General features: G+C 42.9%; 1 protein-coding gene across 2 annotated transcripts in view; it reads right to left on the bottom strand.

Moving 5' to 3' along the window:
* The window catches only part of FucT6 (alpha-(1,6)-fucosyltransferase 8), a 628228-nt gene that overhangs the window by 267906 nt on the left and 346843 nt on the right, over positions 1 to 13479 (bottom strand). For both annotated transcript variants that reach the window (XM_070083038.1, XM_070083039.1), the window contains exon 2: positions 6928 to 6990. The gene's annotated coding sequence lies outside the window, so the exon portion shown is untranslated. The remainder of the gene's footprint in view (positions 1 to 6927; positions 6991 to 13479) is intronic.

The following is a 13479-nucleotide window of genomic DNA, read 5'->3' as shown; positions in this document are numbered from 1 at the left end:
AGACGGGTAACACTGATCAACACTGATTGTCGGATCAATGATACTACACAGATTTTAGGGTAAGTTTGTGATGAAGATTCCGAATATGTCACCGATTTTGCTTGATTGGCTCTAGTTATTGATAATTTTAGTATCTCATTGAAAAACATAAAAGATGTGAAAAATATATTGATCAGGCGGAGCCAACTTACACATCACATTAAAATTATTTTTAGATCCTGCAAGTAAGTAAGCAAGTTTCCCATCTTCTGATCAACACAGACATCTTGTGCTCATGATAGTAAAGCTTCTGAAAAACCATTTTGATCTCGTATTGTCGAGTGAGCAATTGGAAGAGATACACATTGGTTACCATTGTGCAATAAGACACATTTCAAGCTTTTAATGGAGCTGACTATAAACAGCCGTCAGTCTCCTGGTCGATATTCAAGTCCCATTCGAAGTAGTAGTCAAGTCATCATTACCGTGTCATCGACGTACCTATGCTGGGTAGGATTTACGAGCGTGGTTGGGAATAACTGAGAGCAGCAGAACAAGATGGGCGTGCATTGTTCTTGGCCGCGCACTCTGACGTGCACTGTTCTTGGCCGCGCACTCTGACGTGCACTGTTCTTGGCCGTGCACTCTGACGTGCACTGTTCTTGGCCGCGCACTCTGACGTGCACTGTTCTTGGCCGCGCACTCTGACGTGCACTGTTCTTGGCCGCGCACTCTGACGTGCACTGTTCTTGGCCGCGCACTCTGACGTGCACTGTTCTTGGCCGCGCACTCTGCTACCAACGAACAATTCAGTAAATACTTGTACTGGAAAAAGAGGAAGTTTCAATTTTATTCTGTCTTTTAGAGTACCTGCTTGTGATTGCTTTTAAATTTCATGTAGTTGGGCTGTACAGAAGATGGCTGTTTGTTAGCAAAGAATTCAAATGTAAATATAAGTCACTACAATCATTAGTACTTACCTGCGTTATTCTGTCTCAGACTATTTTTCTGCGTTATTTGGCACAACATGACTCACGAAATTGTAATGAAACGACTGCAAACAAAGCATAATAGAGCTCTGAGACTCTGATCGCGGGTTCTTACCCCGCCCGTCGTATGGTTTGGCACAACAGTTACTTATATATTGTGAAGTATTCAGTGTAGCATCGCTGTTGGGTCAGTGTACACATCGCTGTTGGGCCGTGCGGACGTGCTGCGCAGTAGCTCCTGATTGGGTTGGCTTTTGCGCAGTAGTGACGTGTACTTAGCTCTGTGAAGACCTGTTTGCACGCTCTCTACGAATTGAAGCAAGATGCCCTCCATCGAGCAACTTTACCAACAGCTTAAGGAAGAATTGAGGATGGCGAAGTTGGAGATTCGGCGACTGACCGAGGAAAACAAGAAGATTCGTAGTAGTCCTCCTGTTTTGAGTCCTCAGGTCAAGAAGGGAAACTGGTCAGTGGCTGGACAGCAGGGAACGAAGTTGACGATCAAGAGGACGAATGGAAAGGTAGAAACGATGAAGAAGAAAGAGACTGCCGTGGAAACTGTTGTGGAAACATCTAATACATTCTCAGTGCTACCCGACGAATGTGAGTCGACTACTGGGAACGTCACGACGAACGACATTAAGGATAGCCAGGTTAGGTATATGGATAGGGTGTTCTGCTTGAAGGACAGGAGGAGACAGAGAGTTTGCTTTCCTGGGGCTGGGATGGAGGATATTGTTAGCCGTCTGGATGACATCATGAGAGGTAATGGGAGCAATCCTATTATCTGTCTCAGTGCTGGAGGCAACGATGTTGGCAGACGTAGGAGTGAAGACCTGATTAGCAGGTATAGGTCAGCAATAGAAATAATTAGGAGTAAGGGTGGGAACCCTGTCATATGTGGTGTTTTGCCAAGGAGGGGAGTTGGAAATGAATGGTTGTCCAGGGCAATTGGTGTCAATTGCTGGCTAGACAAATACAGTGGACCCCCGCTTAACGATCACCTCCCAATGCGACCAGTTATGTAAGTGTATTTATGTAAGTGCGTTTGTACGTGTATGTTTGGGGGTCTGAAATGGACTAATCTACTTCACAATATTCCTTATGGGAACAAATTCGGTCACTACTGGCACCTGAACATACTTTTGGAATGAAAAAATATCGTTATCCGGGGGTCCACTGTACTGTAAGGAAAATGCGGTAACATTCATTGAAAACTGGGACCTCTTCTATGGCAGAAATGACATGTATGCAAGGGATGGGGTTCACTTATCTAGGTCTGGGGTGGTAGCACTGGCAACTGCAGTGGAGGGAGCAGTTAGGACTTTAAACTAGGAATAGTTAGTGGTATGGGTTTTGGCAGGAAAACAGTGAAGTCCCAGTGTAGTAATATTAGGAGTTTTAGGGGAACTAGTAATAAGCAGAACGAGGTAGATATTGAAAAGCCAGTGACTTTGGGTGATAAGGACAGTAATAGGTTTAGTAGAAAAACAGAAATGAGCAGGAAGGGTAAAGAGAAAGGAGAGTCTTTCAATGTTTATTATGCTAATTGCCGTAGTGCTAGGAATAAGATGGACGAGTTGAGATTAGTTGCTAGTGCAGGTAACATTGATGTATTTGCCTTAACTGAGACGTGGTTTAATTCAAAAAGTCGGGACATGCCTGCGGAATGTCATATTCAGGGTTTTAAATTGTTCCAAGTAGATAGAAGTATCGGGAAGGGGGGTGGGGTGGCATTGTGTGTCCGAGATCGCTTGAACTGCTGCATAAAAACGGGTATTAAGTCTGAAGTAACACATACAGAGTCTGCTTGGATAGAATTTTCAGAGGGGCATGAAAAACTGATTTTAGGAGTGATATACCGTCCCCCAAACTTAGATAGGGACCAAGGGAGACTACTATGGGAGGAAATTGTTAAGGCCACAAGGCACGATAATGTAGTAATTCTAGGAGACTTTAACTTTAGTCATATTGATTGGAATTTCTTGACTGGGAATTTAGAATCATACGACTTCTTAGAAGTAGTTCAGGATTGTTTTTTGAAGCAGTTTGTGACAGAACCTACAAGGGGAAATAACCTGCTTGAATCCCTTGTTAATAATTTAGAAATTTCAGAGGAACTGGGTGCTAGCGACCACAAATCAATTACATTTAGCATTGAATGGCAGTACGATAGTAGCGATAACTCGGTAACAGTCCCAGATTTTCGCTTAGCAGATTACGATGGGCTTAGAGAACACTTATCATATGTTGACTGGGGTAACGAAGAGAGCTATCAATATGGCAGTTTTCTGAACACTATACATGCTGCTCAAAGAACGTTTATCCCATATAAAGAAATTAGATCAAATAGAAATGACCCAAAATGGATGAATAATAGGCTGAAATATCTACTAGGGCATAAGAAAGGAATTTATAGGCGTATCAAAAGAGGCGAGGGTCATCTTATGAATCAGTATATTGACATTAAGAGGGACATTAAAAAGGGGATAAGAAAAGCTAAAAGGGACTATGAAATTAAAGTTGCTAAGGATTCTAAAACTAACCCAAAAAGTTTTTTCCAGGTCTATAGAACAAAAGTTAGAGATAAGATAGGTCCCCTTTAAAATAACTATGGGCACCTTACTGACAAAGAGAATGAAATGTGCTCGATTTTAAATAATTATTTTCTCTCAGTTTTTACACAGGAAGACACAATATTCCAGTAATTAATTTTTATAGTGGGCTAGAAGATAAATTATGTAACATCACAGTCACTAGTGAAATGGTTGTGAAGCAGATAGACTGAAGCAAGATAAGTCGCCGGTTCCTGATGAGGTTTTTTCAAGGGTTCTTAAGGAATGCAAAATGGAACTCTGTGAACCATTAACTAATATTTTTAATTTATCTCTTCAAACAGGTGTAGTGTCTGATATGTGGAAGATGGCTAATGTAATTCCTATTTTTAAAACAGGGGACAAGTCGTTACCGTCAAATTACCGCCCAATAAGCCTGACCTCAATTGTAGGCAAATTACTAGAGTCAATTATAGCTGAAATTATAAGAAGCCATCTCGATAAGCATAGCTTGATTAAGGATACTCAGCATGGATTCACAAGAGGCCGGTCTTGTCTAACTAATTTATTAACTTTCTTCAGTAAAGCTTTTGAGGCTGTTGACCACGATAAAGAATTTGATATTATTTACTTAGATTTTAGTAAGGCTTTTGATAGAGTTCCGCACCATAGACTGTTAAAGAAAGTGGCAGCTCATGGCATTGGGGGAAAAGTGCTCTCGTGGATCGAGTCATGGCTCACTGACAGGAAGCAGAGTGTGTCCATAAATGGGGTTAAATCCGAGTGGGGATCTGTAACAAGTGGCGTTCCACAGGGCCCGTTGTTGTTTATATATATCAATGATGAAGATTGAGACACTTATGCAGCATATGGGAATCTTTATTCAGGAAACGTTTCGCCACACAGTGATTCATCAGTCCAATGGTTTTTCAAACCATTCATCACAACTGTCAGACACTGCAGCATCGTGGGATCTTGTTACAAAGAATTCTTCAACACTTGTTCAACCTTTGGACGAAGACCTACTTCGACTAGTGGATGGTACCACTATGACCCCGCCTCCGCCTGCTTCACCTCACCTCACTACAGTATATAAGCCACGTCTACGGCCCTATGCTGTACATTCTACAAGATTGATGGACTGAACACATCGACTCCAGGCTGAGGGACTGATTACCTCATACTCCTCCTCTCCTTACGCCTTCCTCTTTGTATCGGACTGATGAAGCCACTGTGTGGCGAAACGTTTCCTGAATAAAGATTCCCATATGCTGCATAAGTGTCTCAATCTTCAACTTGTCGGTTTTTCAAACCATTCATCACACACATATATCAATGATCTTGATGAAGGAATTACTAGTGATATGAGCAAATTCGCCGATGACACAAAGATAGGTAGGATAATTGATTCAAACGTAGATGTTATGGAACTTCAGGAGGATTTAAACAAACTCTATTCTTGTTAGGTAAGACACATATGCAACAGTTAGACAACTTTATTCCGAAACGTTTCGCCTACACAGTAGGCTTCTTCAGTCGAATACAGAAAGTAGGCAGGAACAGTAGAGATGTGAAGACGATGTGATCAGTCCATCACCCTTAAAGTCGTAGAATTTGAGGTTGTCAGTCCCTCGGCCTGGAGAAGTTCAGTTCCATAGTCAGGAACTATCTGAAGATCAAGCGACAGTGCGGAGACTTAAATACTGTCGGAAGGAGAGGTGCAGGGTAGTAGTAGTAGTAGTAGTAGTAGTAGTAGTAGTAGTAGTGAGAGGCCACTGAGAGGTCATGTCCCTCTCAGATCCAACACTTCTCACTTGAAAAGCTTGTCCAAGGTGTTTTCTGTACCAAGATGCCACGTGTTGCAGTGTCTGACAAGATGAACATCAAAATGGTATACATGACATGACCTCTCAGTGGCCTCTCACTACTACTACTACTACTACTACTACTACTACTACTACTACTACTACTACCCTGCACCTCTCCTTCCGACAGTATTTAAGTCTCCGCACTGTCGCTTGATCTTCAGATAGTTCCTGACTATGGAACTGAACTTCTCCAGGCCGAGGGACTGACAACCTCAAATTCTACGACTTTAAGGGTGATGGACTGATTACATCGTCTTCACATCTCTACTGTTCCTGCCTACTTTCTGTATTCGACTGAAGAAGCCTACTGTGTAGGCGAAACGTTTCGGAATAAAGTTGTCTAACTGTTGCAATACCTGTCGGTATTGTATACCATTTTGATGTTCATCAAACTCTATTCTTGGTCAGAAAAGTGGCAGATGCAGTTCAATGTAGATAAATGCAAGGTTCTGAAGCTTGGGAGTGCCCATAACCCTAGTACTTATAAGTTAAATGATGTAGAACTTAGCCATACAGATTGCGAAAAGGACTTGGGGGTTATGGTGAGCAGCAACCTTAAACCAAGACAGCAATGCCTAAGCGTACGTAATAAGGCAAATAGATTACTGGGATTTATATCAAGAAGTGTAAGCAACAGAAGTCCAGAGGTCATACTGCAGCTTTATACATCATTAGTAAGGCCTCACCTAGATTATGCAGCTCAGTTCTGGTCTCCATATTACAGAATGGACATAAATTCGTTAGAAAACATTCAGCGTAGGATGACTAAATTAATACATAGCATTAGAAATCTTCCTTATGAAGAAAGATTGAAGACTCTTAAGTTACATTCACTTGTTAGACGAAGAATGAGGGGAGACCTGATCGAAGTGTATAAGTGGAAGATAGGTATTAATAAAGGGGATATTAATAAGGTCTTGAGGATGTCTCTCCAAGAGAGAACCCGCAGTAATGGATTTAAATTAGATAAGTTTAGATTTAGAAAGGACATAGGAAAGTATTGGTTTGGAAATAGGGTAGTTGATGAGTGGAACAGTCTACCTAGTTGGGTTATTGAGGCTGGGACTTTGGGTAGTTTCAAATTTAGGTTGGATAAGTACATGAGTGGGAGGGGTTGTATTTGAGTGGGACTTTCACATCAGAGCTTATTTCTTGGGTAGCATTGAAAATTGGGTTGGGCAAATGTTTTGTTAGTGGGATGAATTGTAAAGGACCTGTGAAGACGATAGTTCCTGACTATGGAACTGAACTTCTCCAGGCCGAGGGACTGACAACCTCAAATTCTGTAAAGGACCTGCCTAGTATGGGCCAACGGGCCTCCTGCAGTGTTCCTCCTTTCTTATGTTCTTATGTTCTAAAACATCAAGGAGAAGATTTTTTCGTTGCGTTTTTATACAGATGTTACGTATAACAAACTGTATAATATTAGACAGACTTAAATATGAGTGTGCTGGGTCAGACACAGGTTTGTGAGGAGGAAGTGTGAGACGAAGACTTCAAGAAGCACTAAACGATGCGTATATAGAGGATACACACCTGTGGTCCGGTTGCTGCTGCTGCTGCTGCTGCTGCTCCACAGATAACTGTCCTCCAGCTCACCTGCAAATACACACACTCACATTACACTTCATCATTATGCCTGATGGACACGTTACATAAAGTCGTTATAATTCACGAAATCGTAATAATACGATTGCAAGCAAATCACAGAACGGGTGGGACTCGAACCTATAAGAACATAAGAAAGAAGGAACACTGCAGCAGGCCTACTGACCCATGCGGAGCAGGTCCATGTTCATAAGAACATAAGAAAGGATTAGACCAATGACCCATCCCCCCCGGATTAAACCAATGACCCATCCCCCCCCCCCCGGATTAGCCCAATGACCCACCCAGTCTGATCATCTCCACTCAAGGATGGAGCACTGCACCAGACCCAGCAGCACAAGCTAGTCAGCTCCAACTCACACTAGGCATATTCCCCTAAGAAAGAAGAGCAGGAGTAAACTGGAGAAAGACGCTCCCTCTACAGAAGACGACGAAGAGTCACTGAGCTCCTCAGGAGTGCTAGAATATCTGATACACGAAAGGAGGCGCTGACCAGGGAAGTGGAAACTATCGAACTTAAGTTAAATGACTCTTACAGGAACCAGGAGGAGCTTAAAGCTATTAGTGAAATTGAAAGAAATTCAAAATATTTATTTTCATATGCCAAAAACAAGGCAAATACCACATCTAGTATCGGGCCCTTACTCAGACAGGATGGGACTTACATAGATGACAACAAGGAAATGAGTGAAATATTGAAATCCCAGTACGACTCTGTTCAGTGAGCCACTAATCGGTCTGAGGATCGACGACCCAAATGATTTCTTCACGAGCCTCAAAACTCCATAAATGTATGCCAGATTTCCGACATTACCCTAACTCCGATAGATTTCGAAAAAGCCAATGACAACATGCCTATGCACTCAGCCCCGGGCCCAGACTCGTGGAACTCTGTTTTCATTAAGAACTGCAAGAAACCCCTCTCGCGTGCCCTAAGTACACTATGGAGGAGGAGCTTGGACATGGGTGAAATTCCACAGTCACTTAAAACAACGGATATAGCCCCACTCCATAAAGGTGGCAGCAAAGCATTAGCTAAGAACTATAGACCAATAGCTCTGACGTCCCACATCATAAAAATCTTTGAAAGAGTGCTAAGAAGCAGGATTGCAAATCACCTGAATTCCCAAAATCTGCACAATCCAGGGCAACATGGGTTCAGGGCAGGTCGCTCCTGCCTCTCACAACTACTGGATCACTATGACATGGCCTTGGATGCACTGGAAGAAAATCAGAATGCAGATGTAATATACACAGACTTTGCAAAAGCATTTGACAAATGCGATCATGGCGTAATAGTCCATAAAATACGTGCTGAAGGAATAACTGGGAAAGTAGGGAGATGGATCTTCAACTTCCTAACAAATCGAACACAATGAGTAGTGGTCAACAGAGTTAAATCGGAGGCTGCCATAGTGAAGAGCTCTGTTCCACAAGGCACAGTACTCGCCCCCATCTTATTCCTTATCCTCATATCAGACATAGACAGAGATATACACCACAGCACCGTATCATCCTTTGCGGATGATACTAGGATCTGCATGAGGCTGTCATCTGCTGAGGACGCGGTTAACCTCCAAGAAGATATAAACAAAGTTTTCCAGTGGACAACGGTAAACAATATGATGTTCAATGAGGACAAATTCCAACTACTCCGTTATGGAAAACTGGAGGAGATAATAACTAGAACAGAGTATACTACTGACTCCGGCCATACAATAGAGCGGAAAAATAATGTAAGGGACCTGGGAGTAGTAATGTCTGAGGATCTCACTTTCAAGGATCACAACAGTGCCACGATCGCACGTGCAAAGAAAATGATAGGATGGATAATGAGAACTTTCAAAACGAGAGATGCCAAGCCAATAATGATCCTTTTCAAATCACTTGTTCTCTCTAGGCTGGAATACTGCTGTACATTAACATCTCCATTCAAAGCAGGCGAAATCGCAGATCTAGAGAGTGTACAGAGATCCTTTACTGCACATATAAGTTCTGTCAAGCACCTTAACTACTGGGAACGCTTGGAAGCACTTGACCTGTACTCGTTGGAACGCAGGAGGGAGAGATATATCATAATCTACACTTGGAAAATCTTGGAAGGAATGGTCCCAAACCTGCACACAGAAATCACTCCCTACGAAAGTAAAAGACTGGGCAGGCGATGCAAAATGCCCCCAATAAAAAGTAGGGGCGCCATTGGTACACTAAGGGAAAACACCATAAGTGTCCGGGGCCCAAAACTGTTCAACCGCCTCCCATCAAGCATTAGGGGAATTGCCAATAAGCCCCTGGCTGCCTTCAAAAGAGAGCTGGACAGATACCTAAAGTCAGTGCTGGATCAGCCGGGCTGTGGCTCGTACGTTGGACTGCGTGCGGCCAGCAGTAACAGCCTAGTTTATCAGGCCCTGATCCATCGGAAGGCCTGGTCATGGACCGGGCCGCGGGGGCATTGATCCCCGGAATAACCTCCAGGTAACCAGGTAACCCACACCCATTCATGTATTTATCTAACCTATTTTTAAAGCTACACAACGTTTTAGCCTCAATAGCTATACTCGGGAGTTTGTTCCACTCATCCACAACTCTATTACCAAACCAGTACTTTCCTATATACTTCCTGAATCTGAATTTTTCCAACTTGAAACCATTGCTGCGAGTCCTGTCTTGGATGGAAATTTTTAGCACGCTATTTACATCCCCTTTATTTATTCCTGTTTTCCATTTATACACCTCGATCATATCCCCCCTAATTCTAAGCCTTTCGAGAGAGTGCAGATTCAGGGCCCTCAGTCTATCCTCATAAGGAAGATTTCTGATACATGGGATCATCTTTGTCATCCTCCTCTGTACGTTTTCCAGAGCATTTATATCCATTCTGTAATACGGTGACCAGAACTGAGCAGCATAGTCTAAATGAGGCCTAACCAAGGATATATAGAGTTGAAGAACAACCTGAGGACTTCTATTATTTATACTTCTATATATGAAGCCAAGAATTCTGTTAGCTTTATTGCGAACACTAATGCACTGTTGTCTTGGTTTTAGATTACTGCTAACCATAACTCCTAAATCCTTTTCGCAATCAGTAGTATTAAGATCTACATTATTTAGTTTATATGTGGCATGGTTATTTACCTGTCCAACATTTAGAACTTTGCATTTGTCAATATTAAACTGCATCTGCCACTTCTCCGACCATTGCATCAGTCTATTCAAATCATCCTGGAGTGCTCTAGTGTCCTCATTAGAATGAATTGGACGGCCTATTTTGGTGTCATCAGCAAATTTGCTTATGTCGCTATTTATTCCCTCATCTATGTCGTTTATGTAAATTGTGAACAACAACGGGCCCAACACTGGCCCCTGAGGAACACCGCTTGTGACGTGCCCCCATTCTGATTTCTCCCCATTTATGCAAACTCTCTGCTGTCTATTTGTCAACCATGCCTCTACCCAGGAAAAAATTTCTCCTCCTATTCCGTGTGCCTTAAGTTTCCTCAATAGCCTCTGGTGTGGGACTCTATCGAAAGCCTTACTGAAGTCCATATACACAATATCATATTCATTACCATGATCTACCTCCTCAAACACTTTAGTGAAAAAAGTTAGTAAATTCGTAAGACAGGAATGCCCCTTTGTAAAACCATGTTCAGATTCATTAATCAATCTGTGCCTGTCAAGATGGCTACGAATTGCTTCGGCAATTATTGATTCCATAAATTTTCCCACTATGGAGGTAAGGCTTATTGGTCTATAGTTCGAAGCCAAGGACCTGTCACCTGCCTTGTAAATAGGTATTACATTTGCCATTTTCCACTTATCAGGCACTATGCCAGTTTGTAGTGATATGTTAAAAAGATTAGCCAAAGGTATGTTAAGTTCCTCTTTACATTCCTTTAACACCCTTGCAAACAGTTCATCAGGGCCTGGGGATTTGTTAGGTTTTAGTTTCTATATTTGTCTGAGGACCATGTCACTAGTTACCGCAATCGTACATAGTTTATTATCATCCTGTTCTACATAATCTATTATTTCAGGAATATCGCTAGTATTTTCCTGGGTGAAAACTGAGAGGAAGTAGGTATTTAGAATTTCACACATATCCTTATCACTGTCAGTGATCTGACCAGAGTTACTCTTAAGTGGGCCAATCTTGTCCCTAATCTTACTTCTGTATACCTGAAAGAATCCTTTAGGGTCAATCTTTGAATCCCTTGCGACCTTAGCCTCATAATCCCTTTTTGCTTTTCTTATCCCTTTCTTTATTTCTCTCTTTAATTGAATATATTGATTTCTTAATTACCCATCCCCTCTTTTGATACACCTATATATGCCTCTCTTTTGACAGAGTACGGTCCACTGGACCGTGCTGGTCTAACAAGATTCATCCAACTAAGTATATTTGTATAGGCCATAAAGTCCCACTGTGACCACAAATTAAGGCTCATGCAGGGAAATGGCTGTGGCGTGCTCTAGCTCAAGTCCCCTCAAAGCCGCCATCATGACTCATGACATATGTTTGTCATGAGGTACATCTCTATCTTAATATTTAGAAAAAAATATTTGAATCACATATTAGTTTCCATGTTTTATGTTTGAATGTTAAGTAAAATTTTCTACGCATTATACAATATTTTTTTCACAATGATGTTGAGGTCGCGCAGGAGTTTATGAGCTTATAATTGTATTATGTTGGTTTATCCCAGGGTAATTCACTAAAGTCAAACACTGTGACTTATTACACTGTGGTGGTTGGCAGCATGCAGTAGCGTGCGTTACACGAGGCACCGTTTCCAAGCACTGAATGTCTCAACTACGACTCGCTGAATATCATAACTGCACAATAAAACGAAAATATATGATATTCCTGTTTTATACTGCAAAATGTGCAGTTAACACGAGAAGAGAACACACACCACGTCCTTGCATGTCCCTGAGTGAGAGAGAGAGAGAGAGACGCAGGAACCATGCATAGTTTTAAGAATAGACATGATAGACTTTACGTAACTAGGAGAAAGTGAACGCAGTAGCTGCTGAGACTCGACTCCTGCATCCACAAGTAAGAACAACTAGGTGAGTACATGCTTTATCAATGCAGTCACTTGCGTCTCCTTTGTGAGGGAAGACTCACGTGTTTTATAAGCGTGTTGTCATCTCCGAGCTTCCGTTCTCACGACAATCCTCCCACGTCCCTGCGTGATACCAGGGCTGCTGCACCTCCCTCCCCAACCATCATACACCTTGTATCTTAAAGTACCTTGTGATACCAGGGCTGCTGCACCTCCCTCCCCAACCATCATACACCTTGTATCTTACAGTACCTTGTGATACCAGGGCTGCTGCACCTCCCTCCCCAACCATCATACACCTTGTATCTTACAATACCTTGTGATACCAGGGCTGCTGCACCTCCCTCCCCAACCATCATACACCTTGTATCTTACAATACCTTGTGATACCAGGGCTGCTGCACCTCCCTCCCCAACCATCATACACCTTGTATCTTACAATACCTTGTGATACCAGGGCTGCTGCACCTCCCTCCCCAACCATCATACACCTTGTATCTTACAATACCTTGTGATACCAGGGCTGCTGCACCTCCCTCCCCAACCATCATACACCTTGTATCTTACAATACCTTGTGATACCAGGGCTGCTGCACCTCCCTCCCCAACCATCATACACCTTGTATCTTACAATACCTTGTGATACCAGGGCTGCTGCACCTCCCTCCCCAACCATCATACACCTTGTATCTTACAATACCTTGTGATACCAGGGCTGCTGCACCTCCCTCCCCAACCATCATACACCTTGTATCTTACAGTACCTTGTGATACCAGGGCTGCTGCACCTCCCTCCCCAACCATCATACACCTTGTATCTTACAGTACCTTGTGATACCAGGGCTGCTGCACCTCCCTCCCCAACCATCATACACCTTGTATCTTACAGTACCTTGTGATACCAGGGCTGCTGCACCTCCCTCCCCAACCATCATACACCTTGTATCTTACAATACCTTGTGATACCAGGGCTCCTGCACCTCCCTCCCCAACCATCATACACCTTGTATCTTACAATACCTTGTGATACCAGGGCTGCTGCACCTCCCTCCCCAACCATCATACACCTTGTATCTTAAAATACCTTGTGATACCAGGGCTCCTGCACCTCCCTCCCCAACCATCATACACCTTGTATCTTACAGTACCTTGTGATACCAGGGCTGCTGCACCTCCCTCCCCAACCATCATACACCTTGTATCTTACAGTACCTTGTGATACCAGGGCTGCTGCACCTCCCTCCCCAACCATCATACACCTTGTATCTTAAAATACCTTGTGATACCAGGGCTCCTGCACCTCCCTCTCCAACCATCATACACCTTGTATCTTACAGTACCTTGTGATACCAGGGCTGCTGCACCTCCCTCCCCAACCATCATACACCTTGTATCTTACAGTACCTTG

Source organism: Cherax quadricarinatus, chromosome 8 (genome assembly GCF_038502225.1).
Source record: "Cherax quadricarinatus isolate ZL_2023a chromosome 8, ASM3850222v1, whole genome shotgun sequence".
Taxonomy (NCBI): Eukaryota; Metazoa; Arthropoda; class Malacostraca; order Decapoda; family Parastacidae; genus Cherax; species Cherax quadricarinatus.
Note: the sequence above shows the minus strand (reverse complement) of the source record. Positions and strands in the feature narration are given on the sequence as shown.